Source organism: Neophocaena asiaeorientalis, unplaced genomic scaffold (assembly GCF_003031525.2).
Source record: "Neophocaena asiaeorientalis asiaeorientalis breed wild unplaced genomic scaffold, Neophocaena_asiaeorientalis_V1.1 scaffold9, whole genome shotgun sequence".
Lineage (NCBI taxonomy): Eukaryota > Metazoa > Chordata > Mammalia > Artiodactyla > Phocoenidae > Neophocaena > Neophocaena asiaeorientalis.
This window is the reverse complement of record NW_020171825.1, coordinates 1,246,716-1,264,929: the sequence shown is the minus strand read 5'-3', so window position 1 is coordinate 1,264,929 and position 18,214 is coordinate 1,246,716. Positions and strand designations below refer to the sequence as shown.

Here is an 18,214-nt window from a genome sequence, read left to right as displayed (position 1 = left end):
CGATAACGCGGGTCTCTCACTGCTGTGGCCTCTCCCGTTGCGGAGCACAGGCTCCAGGCGCGCAGGCCCAGCGGCCATGGCCCACAGGCCCAGCCGATCCGCGGCACGTGGGATCCTCCCGGACCGGGGCACGAACCCGTGCCCCCTGCATCGGCAGGCGGACTCCCAACCACTGCGCCACCAGGGAAGCCCCCAGATAAGTGATTTTTAAATAACAGCACATTGTATGCTTGTGTGTTTTTTATAATCCAGTTTTGCAACTTAGCTTTGATGGTTGACTTCCAGTAGGAAAACTATGAAAGCACTTACCTTGTACTGGTCTTAGATCTTTCTGACATTTCTCTATTCCCATGGTGCCAAGCGCTAGTTCATACCACTGGTTTCTCCTTCCATACCTTAAGATGATCTCTTGAAAGAACCCACCTTAGACCCCACTGTTACCTTACTTCTACTTCTTTTTTAATTATTCAGTTCAATAAACATTTATTAAGTAGGTACAACATGCTCGCCAGGTAGAAGAAACCAACATGTAGACAGGTCATTTCAGTAGATGGTGGCAAAAATTGACAGGGGTAACTGTACAGAGATGGATGTGAGCCGGTGTGTTGACTTATATATCAAAACTGAGAAATACCCTGGAAAGGAAGTTTATTGTCAGACAGACTTCTCTAGTCCTAAAGTTATCTTCCAGGGGAGCTCAAGAACCCATCCCCTAAGTGGACTGGGCAAGCCAGCCATTTACCACTGGTCACAATCAGAATTAGGAGTGTGGGTTTCACAATAACTTTTGGTTTTTCTAGTTAGAGAGTGGGAGCAGAATGTCAATAATGGCTCCATTTGACCCCCAGTGGAGGTCAACGGCCAGCTGCATGTGGGGTATGTCATATTAAATCTGTTAAAGCCAAAAAGAAAAAAAGAGAAGAAAAGAAAAAAGGAAGGAAGGATGGGAGGGAGGAAGGGTGGGAAATTTAAAAATGAAAGAATGCATTATATAACCATTATATGTTAATGGAAAAGTTTATATGTTTAATTAAATAATTTATATTTCTTTATTCTACCAGTTCTTATCATTTAAAGGGATAGAATGATTAAGTAAACCCCAAATGTTATGTTATATCAGAATCTTTGAGCTACTGCCATAACTGCATAATGGCCAATCCAAATCCAGTGTTCAGTATTAGAAAGCCAGCACAACTCTTTCACTAAACTGTGTCCCTAACCCAGCTCTTATCAGAAATAAAGGAGATGTTTTAAATCTCCCTCTGCTGACTCTTTTACGTTATTGTTCTGTTGGTTCAGAACCTTGATGGTCAAGAGGTATTATTCTTTGAGGCACTAAACAAACACATCTAAAATCCAACTTATCTACACACACATCCCAAAATTTCACCTGTGGTTCCTCCTGGGTCTCCTCCCTCCATTGTTAGAAGACACCCCCCAGTTCCTAATATACACACAGAGAAGTGAGAAACGGAATTATCGTGGACCAGCAAAAGGATTGCTGATCAGTGCCCAGGGCTCAGAGGCTAGAAAGCAGGACTTGGTAGCAGAGCCTGTCTTTATATTGTCTTCCCAGACAGTCTTCCTGCCCCTACTGCATACCCCACTCTCACCATCACCCCCATCCTCCATGTGCAGTTGACCTCCTTTTTTGTTAGTGTACAGGCTCAGCTACTACAGCAGAAAGGCCCAAAGCTAGAGTGGCTCAAATTGAATGAAGTTTATTTCTCTCTCACCTAACAGTTCAGAGGCAGGTGGGTAGTCCAGGCAGGTAAGCAGCCCTCCTCCTTGAGGTCATCCAGAGACCCATGTTGCTTCTACCTGTTAGTCTGACGCCCTAATTTGCGTGGCTGAGACTCTCTTCATACCATGTTTGAGTTTCAGCCTGTGAGATGGGAGAAAAGAGAGTGGAGGGCAAGTGGCTTCCTTCTAAGAGGTTCAACGTTTCACACACCACTTCGGTTCTGTTCACATCCTAGCTGCCAGTGGGGCTGGGACATGCAGGCTTTCAAGGGTAAACCATGTGCCCTGCTCAAATCAAAGGAAGAGGGGAGAATGCGTGCTGGGGCCATTAGCAGTCTTGGCACACCCCTGCACAACCACCATGTGATGCCTGCCCTGTTATACATATATCACCCTACGTCTCAATTTTTCATTTCTGTTTATTGCAAGACTGGTGCACTTAAAAAAATATATATTTTTAATTAACAGGGAAGTCCCTGTTAATGCTTCTTCAATGTAGTTTAAAGATAGGTAGGCATTATCTGTTCTTTGATTATGGATAAATAATTAATTATATATTAAATGTATTTATAAAGGTAAATAATAAATTTAAGCTAACTTTAAAAAAATGTATTCCGGGCTTCCCTGGTGGTGCAGTGGTTGAGAGTCCGCCTGCCGATGCAGGGGACAGGGGTTCGTGCCCTGGTCTGGGAAGATCGCACATGCTGCGGAGCGGCTAGGCCCATGAGCCATGGCCGCTGAGCCTGCGTGTCCGGAGCCTGTGCTCCACAACGGGAGAGGCCACAACAGTGAGAGGCCCGCGTACCGCAAAAAAAAAAAAAAAGAATACTCGAATATTAGATATTTTGCATTTTTGTACCATTAAAATATTAGGCCAGCAGTACGTTATTATTTCTATCCAAAAGGAAGCAATAAGGGTACATATTTCTACTATTGGAAGGAGGGGGTTCTCTTGGACAATTGACCAGAGTAGGGCTATACAGAGAATGGTGAATGTTGAAGCCAGAAAGAAACTCAGAAACCAATTTTTCAGGCCCCAAACACATCGAATTTTTATCTCAGGAATGCTACCATTTGTGGCATATTTTCCATAGCAGTTAAATGTGAGTTGCCAAGAAAATAATTCTGATTATGCATGTTATCTGGCTTTGGAAGAAGTCGAAGCCTGACTTTTATGAAATATGGTAATCTTCCATGTTACTGTGTTATTAAACATTAAACGTTCTTAACACCCTTTTGAAAAACTGAAAAATTGTTAAGAATGGCTGGATTTAAGAAGACAACAATGGAAGCCATGTTGTTAAGCACATTGAGTGGATGAAGAGTTAGTCTAACATCTTAATCAATCAAAACTTCTTACCAAAAAAAAAACAAAAAAACAAAAAAAAAAACTTCTTACCAGCCTTCTTATGAGTCAGCTGTGTGGCTAGCCACCTTAATCACAGCCACCTCCATTCAAAAGGTGACATATGCATACAGCCTGAAAAAAGATAGAAACCTTCGTGTTCTTTACTACCTTCTTAGTCAAACAGCACCAAATAGTGCTTATTGCCAAACCATATTTGATGTGGCTTGAGAAATAAGCTAACACACAGTCCAAATTTGAATCTTTAAAATCATCATCACTCCTAGACCACAACAGCAACAGATGGACAAAGGAAGAAATGGAATGTGGTCACATTTTGTACCAACAGCATAGACCTTTTCAGGTGGCAGTGAGTCATTTGCCATCTGCAACCTGTGGCCTTCCATTCCTGCCAAGGCACCAATTCAAGATTCCGGGTTTGGGTTTCTATGTTGAAATGAAAACATTCAGCAGGTTGCTATCTGTGCTTTTTTATCAAGCAGTGGTGAGTACACTAGACTTACCTGCCCTCCTGAAGAATCCAGCAAACAGAAGGCCATGGTCCCTGTAGGAAAGTAGACTTTGGATATTTAAGATCTGATTTCATATAAAATGAAAGGTGTAAGATTTAATAGGCAGGCTATCCCACTATCTGTGAGTATATCAACTTCTTTGGGGACTCTCCTCAGTGTCAGGAGACCAGCCCCCTGTGTTTTCCTTTGGTTTGGGCACTAGGGACATGAGAGTCACAAGCTACCATCCCTGTCCTCGTGTGGTTACAGTCCTGGTGTGTGGACGCTGAGTTCTTGAAAACAGGTCAAGCTAGTATGAGCTCAGAACCAACCCCAAGTGGGTGGGCACCAGGAAATGGGAGTTTAAATTCGTACACCCCAGGACTTCCCTGATCGTCCAGTGGCCAAGGCTCCACGCTCCCAAATGCAGGGGGCCCAGGTTCAATCCCTGGTCGGGGAACTAGATCTCACATGCATGCCGCAACTAAGAGTCCACATGCTGCAACTAAAAGATCCCACATGCCGAAATGAAGATCCCACGTGCCGCGACTAAGACCCAGTGCAGCCTAAATAAATAAATATTAAAAATCATAATAAATAAATTTGTACACCCCTTTTTAAAAAGCACTTTTAGTATACATGTTTAAATGAGTATGTATTTTTAATCTAATATTGTTAACCACTTATGTTACACCATTTTCTTTTCTTTTTTTTTTTTTTTGCGGTACGCGGGCCTCTCTCCGTTGTGGAGCACAGGCTCCAGACGCACAGGCTCAGCGGCCATGGCTCACAGGCCCAGCCGCTCCGCGGCATGTGTGATCTTCCCGGACCGGGCACGAACCCATGTCCCCTGCATCGGCAGGCAGACTCTCAACCACTGTGCCACCAGGGAAGCCCTGTTACACCATTTTCAATCCTCACCAATTCCTGAGTCAGCACTTTTATTGTCCCCATTTTTCAGATGAGGACACTGAGGTGCAGTGATGTGCAGTGGATAGCAGACTATCCAGTCTCTTAGAGAGCCAGTCACTGGCCCAGTTGGGACTGGAACCTAGACTTGCTAGATTCAGAGCCGGTTTAGAAGGAGGCTGTGAGAGTTGAAATTTCATGGCCATTCTTTTTTTTTTTTTTTAACGTTTGTGGAGAATGTGTTGGGTTTTTTTGTTTGTTTGTTTGTTTTTGCGGTACACAGGCCTCTCACTGTTGTGGCCTCTCCCGTTGCGGAGCACAGGCTCCGGACGCGCAGGCTCAGCGGCCATGGCTCACGGGCCCAGCTGCTCCGCGGCATGTGGGATCTTCCCGGACTGGGGCACGAACCTGTGTCCCCTGCATCGGCAGGCAGACTCTCAACCACTGTGCCACCAGGGAAGCCCTGTTGGGTTTTTTTTTTAAGATTTAATTTTTTATTTATTTTTGGCTGCGTTGGGTCTTCGTTGCTGCATGCAGACTTTTCTCTAGTTGCGGCGAGCAGGGGCTACTCTTCGTTGCGGTGCATGGGCTTCTGATTGCAGTGGCTTCTCTTTGTTGCAGAGCACGGGCTTAGGCGTGTGGGCTTCAGTAATTGTGGCACGCGGGCTCCGTAGTTGTGGCTCACGGGTTCTAGAGCACGGGCTCTGTAGTTGTGGCACACGGGCTTAGTTGCTCTGCGGCATGTGGGATCCTCCTAGACCAGGGATTGAACCCGTGTCCCCTGCATTGGCAGGTGGATTCTTACCTACTGTGCCACCAGGGAGGTCCCTCATAGCCGTTCTTTTGGCGCCTAAATGAGCATGTGATTTGACTTTGCATTTGTACTTCTAGGATTTAGCCTAAGGGAATATTCAGACAAGTGCTGTAAGATGAATGTTCTCAGATATTCATTACAGCTTTTTGTATATAATCTTTTAGGTATCAGGGTGAATGTCATATCCTCAAAGAAGCTGTTTTGCTACCCTATCTCAAGCACCTCCCCCCATCACTCTCCCATTATTAAATTCTGTTCTCTTACTAGATTGTTTCATAGTCTGCATTTGTTTATTGGTTTACTTGTTTATTAGTTGTTTTCTGACTGGAATGTAAGTTCTGTGTAGGCAGGGAGCTGTTATCTCCATTACTTAAAATAGTACCTGGCACGTGAAGAGTATTTAGTAAATATCTGTTGAATAAAATGAATGAATTAATAGCAAAAGAATTGGAGAAAATTTAAATCTTAATCATTAGGGGATTGATTAAATAAATTATGGCATATCCATGCAATAGAATACTCTGCAGTCATTACAAATGATTATATAGATTATCCCCTACATAAAGGTGTTTCCTACCTGTTGTGTGAAAAAGACATGGCATAATGCATGTGTATATGATCCCCATATCGGCCAGGGCTCCTGGTAGCCAACCACAGAATCTACTGAGTTTAAGCAGAAAACAAATAGTTTATTATAGGCTATTGGGTAAATCAGAGACTCTGTAAGATATGCAAAGAGGGGTTCTGCAGACAGAGCACAAGATTGGGAGCCTGACACATGAGTTCTTCCTAATCTCGACTGCTGACTGGCTGTGGGATCTCTGGATAAGTTCTCTGGGTAAGTCTTATAACCCTCACGTTCTTCAGGCAAACATGGATAATAATACCTGGCCCTGTGTACACCGCAGGACTGCTGTGATGGCAAATGAGAGACAAGCCCTTTGAACTGTGTATGCACATACATCATCGTTTTCAGGTGATTTTGAATGTCTGAGCACATAGACTTCATTCTAAAACCATATTGCTTGGCATTGGGACGCATTGGTCCTCTCTATTAACTAACTGTACGTCGCTGCACGTTGAATTGCCCTGTGACAGTGGTCTGGACAAAAAGGCTGGTAATTCCAGCAGTTGTGTTTGCGAAGCTTGTCCTAAAATCATCTTCTGTGTGACTTCAGCCACTCTCCCTGTGGGGCAACCTTTGCCTCTGCTTTGAGCCTGCCCTTTTCTCGAGGGTCACTAAGCTTGCCATCTGCAGGGAACTTGCTTTTCTCATCCCTGGGACCTACACTGTGCTGGCCACCAAGCTTGGCTTCTTCCTTGAGAGTCTTCCTCAGTCACCTTCATTATTTATGAGGGCTGACACCTAGAGCATCAGCATTCAAAGTCAATGTCAACTGACTAGGTATAAATCAAAGGCCGGATTCAGTGAGTTTTTTAATTTCCTTATTTGTTTTTTGCATATTCTCTTTATATAAGAAAAAAATCTTTGGTTCTCTCTTCCTACCTGTCATTAGAGGAAAATAGCATTGTGATATGACTGGGGATTTTAACAGGTACTGATATCATGAAGAAGAACTTCATGTTCCTGAAACCAGGTGTTTGTTGCAAGATGGGGTGATTTTCCATTTCTTCTGTGTCCAGAAGCCTTTCCTGGCACAACTTTTAGCCCATGAGACTTTTCATCTTCACCTTGCATGAAGAGCAAAGAGCGACTTGGTTCTGACGCTTGGGTTAGAGGAGCCGCTGAGCATCCACACAGTCCATTATGCTAAATCACACCTGGTGTCCACGCAGAGAAGGCGCTGGTAAGCATCCTCGCCACTGGGACGAAAACCTCTGACCCTGACTCTAGAACACGGCAGTGTTGCAGGGAGCCTTCCGAGAGACTGGCTCACCGGCACAGCAAATTAACCTGCTTGTTCTCAAGTTAAATGCTTTATGAAAATTTACTGGGCGCAAAAAGAGGGAGGAAAACCCAAGTGGTTCCGCAGTGAGCCTGCCTGGCACCAGTGAAAGAATGAAGCCGAGGAGAAAGTCAACATGAAGAGCTGGCAAGAGGAAAAGGTGTCAAATGCAATGAAAACCAAGTGTGGTGCCAGCCATTGCATTGTTTTACTAGTATTTTCTCGAGGAAAATATTTAATTATAGAAGATCTGGTGTCCGTGAGCTAGTAAAGATGACGCTGGGCTCTGCCACGGTACCCATTTTCAGAGCAATTATGGTGTAAGATGTGGAAGTCGGCAGAGAGAAACGTCCACGTGGCCTGGTCCTTGAGAAGCACTCTTTGCTGTAACCAAAGCTTAGTTGTCAAAGGGCAGAATCTGCCCTTTTTAAAATAGAATGTTCTGATGGCTATCATCATCCTCCATTCTTCCATTTTACATGTTATATTTTTCTTTCCCTTTCCTCGTTGATTTTCTTTGGCCACGCCACGTGGCTTTCGGGATCTTAGTTCCCTGATCAGGGATCAAACCCAGGCCCCATCAGTGAAAGCACCGAGTCCTAACCATTGGACCTCCAGGGAATTCCCCTCCTCGTTGATTTTTTAGAATAAAATAATATGTATAAGGAATAAGGTGGAAAAGTTCTACCCTTTAAAATACTTATACATTTGCCACCTAAAAGAAACAAAGTCTTTTTAAATTCACTTTCTTTGGGAAATAGCTAGGAAGCAAGACAAACAACAACGACAAACCATGAAAAATAAATGATCAGCTACTATAAAATGAGATTGTGAGTGTATATTTGAGCAACAGAAATCAAAATATACGAAGGTAGAACCAACAGGTAATATTGTGTGGGGAATTTTAAAATTTCTTTTAGCTGTAAAGCCTCACCTACCTTAAAAGCAGTTTGTAAGAATAATGATCCAGTTTAATGTGCTGCAAGAAATACTTCTTTACATTGTTTCTGCCATCACAGGGCTTATTCAGTTACCTGATTTCTTCATTCATGGTTGCCAGGAAGACTGATTAATACTAAGGAATGGAAAGAATCCTGTTTGGGGTGCTCTTCTGTCACAGGGTAAAGCTTCCTGCCCAGAACAGAAGTCAAGGCCTTGAGCCTGCAGCTAGCTCAAATTCCTGTTAGCTTGGTTCGTTTAATTGCAAGGTTGTTTGGGCCTTATCATTAGACATTTATACTTCTGTCTGTAAGCTTTTATAACCTCCTACTTAAGGAGACAAGATTCTTTGTGTCAGCACCTAGGTGAAGTGTTGTTGAAGCACTTGGCGCACAGACAGGAATTTCCCGGCGGCAACAAACGTGGGTGCAGCTGGGCTCCTTCATAACCTACCTTAGCGCAGCCTCAGAGAGAAAAAGCCAACTTGCCTCCAAAATTTGGTGATGGGAAGGGAAACAAATGTTTTCCACCAAAGAAGTGAAGCAGCTTTGGCTTCAAAGAAAAAGCTGGTTCTTTATGTTTACATTAAGACCATTTGGATCCATTTCTAGCAATGTATCTCACTGTTAGCTTGAGAGGTAAAGGAAGTCATCAGCCAAAATACGTTGCGGGCATCACAGTAAAACTGCTCAGGCCAGGATACCGGTGACACGGCTGTTACCTGATACGTATCTGGAACCACGGCAAGGCTGCCTCATTAAATTATGAACCGATCACTCTTGATTTGTTGTTAAAGAAGAATGAGGGGCTTCCCTGGTGGCGCAGTGGTTGAGAGTCCGCCTGCCGATGCAGGGGACGCGGGTTCGTGCCCCGGTCCGGGAAGATCCCACATGCCGCGGAATGGCTGGGCCCGTGAGCCATGGCCGCTGAGCCTGTGCGTCTGGAGCCTGTGCTCTGCAAAGGGAGAGGCCACAACACTGAGAGGCCCGCGTACCACAAAAAGAAAAAAAAAAAAAAAAGAAGAATGAAAGGCCCGCGGCCCCGCCCTGTGTGGGTACCCCGTGCCACCTGTGGCACATGGCAAGGTTCTCACCCTACAGTGAAGAAGGGCAGGTGCAGAGTCCTTTGATGACACAGTTCCCTTTCGCTTGTTTACTTTTATTCTCCCACGCAGACTGAAACCCGGCAGGAGGGCTTTTAAACCAAAAGTTTATTACCTCCTCTAGCCCAGAGAAGTCACCAAACACAAATAGAGCAGGTTGAGAGGGAGAGGGCAGCTTTGCTTGCGGCTGTGCTTTGCGCCAGGTGGGAAGGGAGCCATCTTCTCCGCTGTCGGAGGGCCAGGACGGAGGAAGACCAATTAGAAGGCGCGAGTAGGGGGGTGGGCTATCCTTCCCACTCCACGTGTTCTTTCCATTTTCGCTTTCAAGGGCTTTCAAGGTATGGTACTGTGAACCCCCAGATCCGAGACCCGCGTACAACACCCATTCCAAAGACAAAAAGATTAGCTTTCACAGCAGCGAGAAGCCCGCGCACCGCAACGAAGACTAGCTCCCACTCACCGCAACTAGAGAGCCAGCGTGCAGCAACGAAGACCCAACGCAGCCAAAAAATTAAATAAATAAATTAATTTATTGGGGAAAAAAAAAAAAGCTTTGGGACTAGAGGCCCTCTCTGGATAAAAGCGCTCTCGGGGGATGGGGAAGTTGCCCACAGGCAGGGCTGACTCAAGCAGGGACCTTCTCCACTTAGTGCTGTAAGGGCTGCGGGGTGGACCTTCCTGCAGTCCGGGCCGAGCACCAGGAAGCTTCCGATGTGGAAGCTGCTTCCTCAAGTGAACTGTGATTCTTGTCCCACTTCCCCCATCACCCTTTCCTCCCCCAACGGAACAGGGCCTCCTAAAACACGGGCTCTCCCCTGCCCGCTTGGGAATCTCCTTTCTGTCCGTCTCCTGGCACCAGCACCTTCCCTCCCTAACCTCATAGATACTGACCATCTGCCTTTTGATTCACTCATTATTCCTACCTGTGCCCTTTGCCTTTACCAGCCCTCTGCTGGGTGTTCCTCCCTCATCTGCACCTATTGAGATCCTCAACTTCCTGCCTCCCAGCTCAGCCTGCCGTGCTCCCTCCTGCCTCTAAGTCCCCTCAAGTCTGTTCCACTGACTTGAACTGTTACTTCAATTCTCATCCTATGGGCGTTGTGTCGCCCCAGCTACATGATACATTCCTCTATTGGTTTATATGTCAATATGAAGGATTTATATATCGTTCCCTCTCCTCCACACCTGTCCCTAACACCGGGCATGGTGGATAACATTTGACTGAGCCCTCCCCTACTTGTTAAAGAATTTTAATTGCACCAAACCAGGCACATCAGGCAGAATATGAGAAGAATATTCAGATAATTTTCTTTTCAGAATCACAAACACTCTTTTTTTAAAAAGGACGAATCCTATCAGTTATCTAAATGTTTTCAAGTATCTGGACGTTTGGTCTTAAGTACATAAAACACCTCATGAGTGATGACATTGTTCAGTTTTCCTCTGGATCCTTCCCATCATGGGGCCATGGCTCCTGCCCACTCCCTACCCCCCAGGAGAGAGCAGTCATAGCACCCCTTCCTCACTCAGATCATCCCACTTGGAACAGATCTCATGGTTCCTTGTGCCCTGCTAGAACACAGAAATAACGTTGCTCCTCTGAGGCTGAGAACAAGCAATGAAAACAAAGAAAATAATGAGTGGAGAGAGCCATGAACTTGCAGACTCCAGAGCTCCAGTCAAATCTGAGCGTGGTGGTCATTACTGGCTTTGGGAAGGGCGATGCAAGCCTTTAGTAAGTAAATACTTTGTCTTTGCGAAGAGCTGTGTGCAAAGTGTACCTCAAAGCCTCACTGTTAAATCATAAAGTTAACAAGAAATGTAAAAAACACGGGCAGCTATGCCCATGCAGGACATCTTCTCAGGAGTAGCTCCACAGTTCCCTATAGGTTTGGGTTTGAGGTCCCTCAGAGGCTCATGGGGTAGCCTGGCAAGGTCCTCAGAAAAAAAACCCACAACAACACAAGACCTGTCATATATAGTTGAGGAAAATCCATTAGGAGTAGATGGGGAAAGGGCAAAGTGAAAGAGGAGCATGGCGGGGAGGTGGTGGATAAGGCCTTGGCAACAGGAAGGCTAAACACCAGCCACTCACCAGTCAGGGGTGAGGGCAGAGTTGAGTGAAGAGGCTGATGGAAGTAAGCCCTTTCTTTCCACTTGAGTTTCCTCTTCTCAGGGAATTTTCATTGTATTTTGTTGAGAGATGAAGACTGAAACCACAAAATAAAAATATCACAAACCTCCCTATTGTATACAAACGAGTAGACCAGAAATATATCAAGAGCCTAAATGTTGTTAGAATTAAAACTATAAAACTACTAGAAGACGACATGTGTAAGTCTTCATAATGTTGGATTAGGCAATGATCTCAAAATGATAACAAAAGCACAAGCTACCAAAGAAAAAATAGATAAATTGGACTTAAGCAAAATTATAAATTTTGTGCATCATAGGACACTATCAAGAAAGTGAAATAAGGGCTTCCCTGGTGGTGCAGTGGTTGAGAGTCCGCCTGCCGATGCAGGGGACACAGGTTCATGCCCCGATACGAGAAGATCCCACATGCCGCGGAGCGGCTGGGCCCGTGAGCCATGGCCGCTGAGCCTGTGCGTCCGGAGCCTGTGCTCCGCGACGGGGAAGGCCACAACAGTGAGAGGCCCGCGTACCGCAAAAAAAAAAAGGAAGTGAAATGAGGTGAATGACGTCATTTCTGTGCGACTCTTACTTTTGCCTTTATAATTTCCGGTGCTGCTCTGAGCTATGCCTAAAGTAGTTTCCCGGTCCGTAGTCTGCTCCGATACCCGGGATCGCGAGGAGTATGACGACGGCGAGAAGCCCCTTCACGTCTACTACTGTTTATGCGGCCAGATGGTCCTGGTGCTGGACTGTCAGTTGGAGAAATTGCCTGTGAGGCCCCGGGATCGGTCCCGTGTAATTGATGCTGCCAAACATGCCCACAAGTTTTGTAACACAGAAGATGAGGAGACTATGTATATTCGGAGGCCTGAAGGCATTGAAAGACAGTACAGGAAGAAATGTGCAAAGTGCGGGCTGCCACTCTTCTACCAGTCCCAACCGAAGAATGCTCCTGTGACCTTCATTGTGGATGGAGCAGTAGTCAAGTTAGGCCAGGGTTTTGGGAAGACGAATATATATACTCAGAAACAAGAGTCTCCTAAGAAAGTGATGATGACGAAACGGACTAAAGACATGGGCAAGTTCAGCTCTGTCACTGTGTCTACTATTGATGAAGAGGAAGAGGAGATTGAGGCTAGAGAAGTTGCTGACTCGTATGCGCAGAATGCCAAGGTGATTGAGAAGCAGCTGAAGCGCAAAGGCATGAGTAAGAGGCGGCTGCAGGAGCTGGCTGAACCGGAAGCCAAGAAAGCGAAAATGAAGGGAACCTTGATTGACAACCAGTTCAAATAATCAGGACCTTTCCGTGAACCCAGACTGGAGGCAAGCATTTAGATGAGGAGGAAAAAGAGTGTTTTCTTGACTACATGGACTGGTTCCTACCTTTATGCCCCAGCAGAAGGCTTTACGTGGCTTCCCAGTGATTCTCCTACATTCAGTGAGATATTTTTTGCGGTGTGCGGGCCTCTCGCTGTTGTGGCCTCTCCCGCTGCGGAGCACAGGCTCCGGACGCGCAGGCTCAGCGGACATGGCTCACGGGCCCAGCCGCTCTGGCATGTGGGATCCTCCCAGAGCGGGGCACGAACCCATGTCCCCAGCATCGGCAGGCGGACTCCCAACCACTGCGCCACCAGGGAAGCCCTCAGTGAGGTCTTTGAGTTCATCTGACCTGCTTTCTAGAGATGGATTTTTCTCAATCTTTCTGTGTATAGGTCTTCTGTACTATTTTTTGTCCATTTGATATAAACTTCTTCATCTGTGTAGAAGCTCTGTGAATAGATCAGTGCTTCAGTGTGTCTAGTTTCTAAAGGAGCTATTCTTATTCCTTCTTCAAAGTTTATAAAATGTTTAAAGATTTTTGAAATCTTGGCACAGGGATATCAGCTCGGTGCTTTGTGACCGCCTGGAGGGGTGGGATAGGGAGAGTGGGGGGGAGGGAGACCCAAGAGGGAAGAGATATGGGAACATATGTATATATATAACTGATTCACTTTGTTATAAAGCAGAAACTAACACACCATTGTAAAGCAATTATACCCCAATAAAGATGTTAAAAATATATATATATGGTGTCATAGAAAAAAGTAACATGAATTACATTTAAAGTTACAACAAGCCAGATCCTTTTAAGTGGCTCTGTCTCTGTTCTTAGACTGGCAGGTATTGGCTAGGGTTTGAATCTCTCTACTGTCAGAGACAATCCATAACAAGCCAGAATCTGCATAAAGTTTCCTTTACCTCAAATGTTAAAACTCTAGGCACGCCAACCCTTATCAGATGTTGTACATACAGAAGGAAAAGCCAGATTCAAGTGCAGGGATAGGATAGCTCTGATCTGAATGAAAATGGGGTCTTGGTAAGCAACCCAAGGGAGCTACCATCTTATCAAGCAGCTAAGAGCGTTGCTTCCATGTGAGGGCACGTGGGAGGGAGACATGGGAGAGTAAGAAATGACACCGACTCTAGGTCCATCCACCTCACTACAGATAACTCAATTTTGTTTCTTTTTATGGCTGAGTAATATTCCATTGTGTATATGTGCCACATCTTTATCCATTCATCTGTTGATGGACACTTAGGTTGCTTCCATGTCCTGGCTATTGTAAATAGAGCTGCAATGAACATTGTGGTACATGACTCTTTTTGAATTGTGGTTTTCTCAGGGTATATGCCCAGTAGTGGATTTGTTGGGTCGTATGGTAGTTCTATTTGTAGTTTTTTAAGGAACCTCTATGCTGTTCTACATAGTGGCTGTATCAATTTACATTCCCACCAACAGTGCAGGAGGGTTCCTTTTTTGCCACACCCTCTCCAACATTTATTGTTTCTGGATTTTTTGATGATGGCCATTCTGACCGGGGTGAAATGATATCTCATTGTAGTTTTGATTTGAATTTCTCTAATGATTGATGATGTTGAGCATTCTTTCATGTGTTTGTTGGCAATCTGTATACCTAGAGTCTGTCATACAGAGTGAAGTAAGTCAGAAAGAGAAAAACAAATACCGTATGCTAACACATATATACAGAATCTAAGAAAAAAAAAAGGTCATGAAGAACCTAGGGGTAAGATGGGAATAAAGACACAGACCTACTAGAGAATGGACTTGAGGATATGGGGAGGGGGAAGGGTAAGCTGTGACAAAGTGAGAGCGTGGTATGGACATATATACACTACCAAATGTAAAATAGATAGCTAGTCGGAAGCAGCCGCATAGCACAGGGAGATCAGTTCGATGCTTTGTGACCACCTAGAGGGGTGGGATAGGGAGGGTGGGAGGGAGGGAGACGCAAGAGGGAAGAGATATGGGAACATATGTATATGTATAACTGATTCACTTTGTTATAAAGCAAAAACTAACACACCATTTTAAAGCAGTTATACTCGAATGAAGATGTTAAAAAAAAAAAAAAAGAAATGACACCGAGATAAACAAAAGTTATCTGTTGACTGTCTTTTATTTCACATTTGCTATTTGTGGAGAAGTGTTATATACATAAATATTTAATGTCACACTGCTTCAGTGACATTAGTATGTAGTGTTTGTACCCATGTTTTTATCTGTTCACCTGTATTGCAAGGTGTTGGGACAGGAGGAGTGTTTTAGCCTCTTCGTATTATTTACATGGCTTGGGTGCTTAGTAGGCACCCAAGGCATGTATGTGAGGTGCTGCGGGGAAACAGTAGGGCATTTTTCTTTGCTTTTTTTTTCCCCCGATTTCTGAATTTGGAAGGAAAAGTAGGTTAGAGTGGGGTTAGATGTGAGCTAGCAAGAAATGGGAGAAAGAGGGGTGGGGGGTCCTGGGAAAGCCCGGGGTGGGGCTGTGTGACCAGCTTCCCAGTTACTCTCCTGCATCCAATGGGGGCTTTGCAACTGAGTCTTCCTCTCCACCTCATTTCCTGGTCCTCATATTGAGAGATAATTAGGCATCGTGTGGGTAAGCAACCATAACCTCCTCTCAATTCCTTGACCACAACTCCAAACAATGACCTTTACCTTCACCCCCCTTTAGCCACAAACTCCTTGGATATCATCTGTACCACCTGTGAGAGCCAATACTCTGCTCTGACCACAGCCTCCTACCATTGCTGCTCTTTCATACTTACTTCCACTAAACCTGTTTTGTTTTGTTTTTAGATTTGAAGAGAGATTATTATTTTTTTCATTGAGGTATATAGGTGATTTACAATATTGTGTTAGTTTCAGGTATATGACAAAGTGACTTGGTTATACATACATATGTATATATCTATATTTTTTCTATTCTTTTCCATTATAATTTCTTATAAGGTATTGAATATAGTTCCCTGTGCTATGCAGTGGGACCTTGTTGTTTATCTGTTTTATATATAGTAGTGTACATCTGTTAATCCCATATTCCCAATTTATGCACCCACCTGCCCCCCTTTGGTACCCATAAGTTTGTTTTCTGTGTTTCTGAGTCTGCTTCTGTTTTGTAAACAAGTTCATTTGTACTATTTTTTAGATTCCACATATAAGTGATATAACATTTGTCTTTCTCTTCCTGGCTTCACTTAGTATGATAATCTCTAGGTCCATCCATGTTGCTGCAAATGGCATTATTTCATGCTTTTTTATGGATGAGTAATATTCCATTGTATATATATACCACATCTTTGTTATCCATTCATGTGTCCATGGACATTTAGGTTGCTTCCATGTCTTGGCTATTATTAACAGCACTGCAGTGAACATTGGGGTGCATGTATCTTTTCAAATCATGGTTTTCTCTAGATATATGCCCAGGAATGGGATTGTTGGATCATATGGTAACTCTATTTTTAGTTTTTAAAGGAACCTCCATACTGTTTTCCACAGTGGCTGTAACTAATTTACATTCCTACACCCTCTCCAGCATTTATTATTTGTAGGCTTTCTGATGATAGCCATTCTGACGGGTGTGGGGTGATACATCATTGTAATTTTGATTTGCATTCCTCTAATAGTTTTTGAGCATATTTTCATGTGCTTTTTGGCCATCTGTATGTCTTTTTTAAAGAAATATCTATGTAGATCTTCTGCCCATTTTTTTGATTGGGTTTGGATTTTTATTATTGAGTTGTATGAGCTGTTTATATATTTTGGAAATAAAGCCCTTGTTGGTCACATCATTTGCACATAAAAAAAAAAAAGAAAGTGAAATGATAGGGAATTCCCCAGTGGTTCAGTGGTTAAGACTCTGTGCTTTCATTGCCGAGGATGCAGGTTCGATCCCTGGTTGGGGAACTAAGATGCCACGAGCTGCATGGTGTGGCCAAAAAAAAAAAGTGAAATGACAACCTACAGAAGGGGAGAAAATATTTGTGAATCATATATATCTGATACGGATTAAATATCTAGAATATATAAAGAACACTCATAACCCAACAACCAAAAGACAAACAACCCATTTTTTTTTTAATTTAGGACTAGAATAAACATTTCTCCAAAGAAGGTACAGATGGTCCCTGACTTACAATGGTTCAGCTTTATGATGGTGTGAAAGCAGTACGCATTCAGTAGAAACCATACTTTGAGTACTGAATTTTGGTCTTTTCTTGGTCTAGTGATATGTGGTCCAATCCTGTCTCGTGATGCTGGGCAGCAGCAGTGAACCACAGCTCCCATCAGCAATGTGATCACAAGGGTCAACAATCGATGCACTGGCAATCAGTCTCTACCCAGACAACCATTCAGTTTTTCACATTTAGGACAGTAGTCAATAAATTACGTGAGATATTCATGTTTAGATGACTTTGCGCAACTGTAAGCTAATATGTGTTCAGAGCACATTTAAGGTAGGCTAGGCTGAGCTATAATGTTCAGTAGGTTAGGTGTATAAATGCATTTTCAGCTTACAGTGTGTTTATTGGGACATGACTCCATCATAAGTCAAGGAAGATCTGTATACTGATGGCCAGTAAGCACATAAAAAGATGCTCAGCATCATTAATCATTAGAGAAATACAAATCAAAACCACAACGAGATTCCATATCACATCTACTGGGATGGCTATTATCAAAAACAAATAAAATGAAAAATAACAAGTGTTGGCAAGAGTGTGGAAAAATTTGGCACTCTGATACAGTGTTGGTGGGAAATGTAAAATGTGGTGCAACCACTTTGGAAAACAGTTTAGCAGTTCTTCAAAAAGCTAAACATAGAATTACTAAATGGCCCAGCAATTCTACTCCTAGGTATATACCCAAAAGAACTGAAAACAGAGACTCAAAGAGCTACTTGTACTTGTATGCCAGTGTATCCACCCATACACATCCTGAGCCTTCTTAGTCCTTTGAACAAAAGCTGATTTGGCATTTTAATAAACCTGTGTTTTAAAGGATCTTTCATAATTAGCATATCAGAAACTTTGCTCTACCAAAATCTACAGTTTCAGAGTAAACAGAATGCCTAGAGTGTAATAACTTGTGGGATGAAATCAATAAATGAACATTTTCCTCATTTTTTGTTGTGATAAAATATAAAGTTTACCATCTTAGCCATTTTTAAGTGTACCATTAAGTGGTTATTAAATATATTCACACTGTTGTCCTTTTGTAACTGGCTTATTTCACTTAGCATAATGTCTTCACTTAGCACAGCAGGTTTATCCATGTTGTAGCATGTGTCAGAATTTCCTTCCTTTTTAAACCTGAACAATATTCCATTGCACATATTTAACACATTTTGCTTATCCATGCTTCTGTCAGTGGACACTTGGTTTACTTCCGCATTTTAGCTATTGTGAATAATGCTGCTATAAAAATGGGTGAAAAGGGGCTTCCCTGGTGGCGCAGTGGTTGAG

General features: G+C 43.6%; 1 protein-coding gene and 1 pseudogene across 4 annotated transcripts in view; both read left to right on the top strand.

The window, feature by feature from the left end:
- Window positions 1-18,214, top strand: part of CLYBL (citramalyl-CoA lyase) — a 245,318-nt gene that overhangs the window by 190,477 nt on the left and 36,627 nt on the right. The window lies entirely within an intron of this gene.
- LOC112396413 (UPF0428 protein CXorf56 pseudogene) lies at window positions 12,018-12,773 on the top strand (annotated as a pseudogene).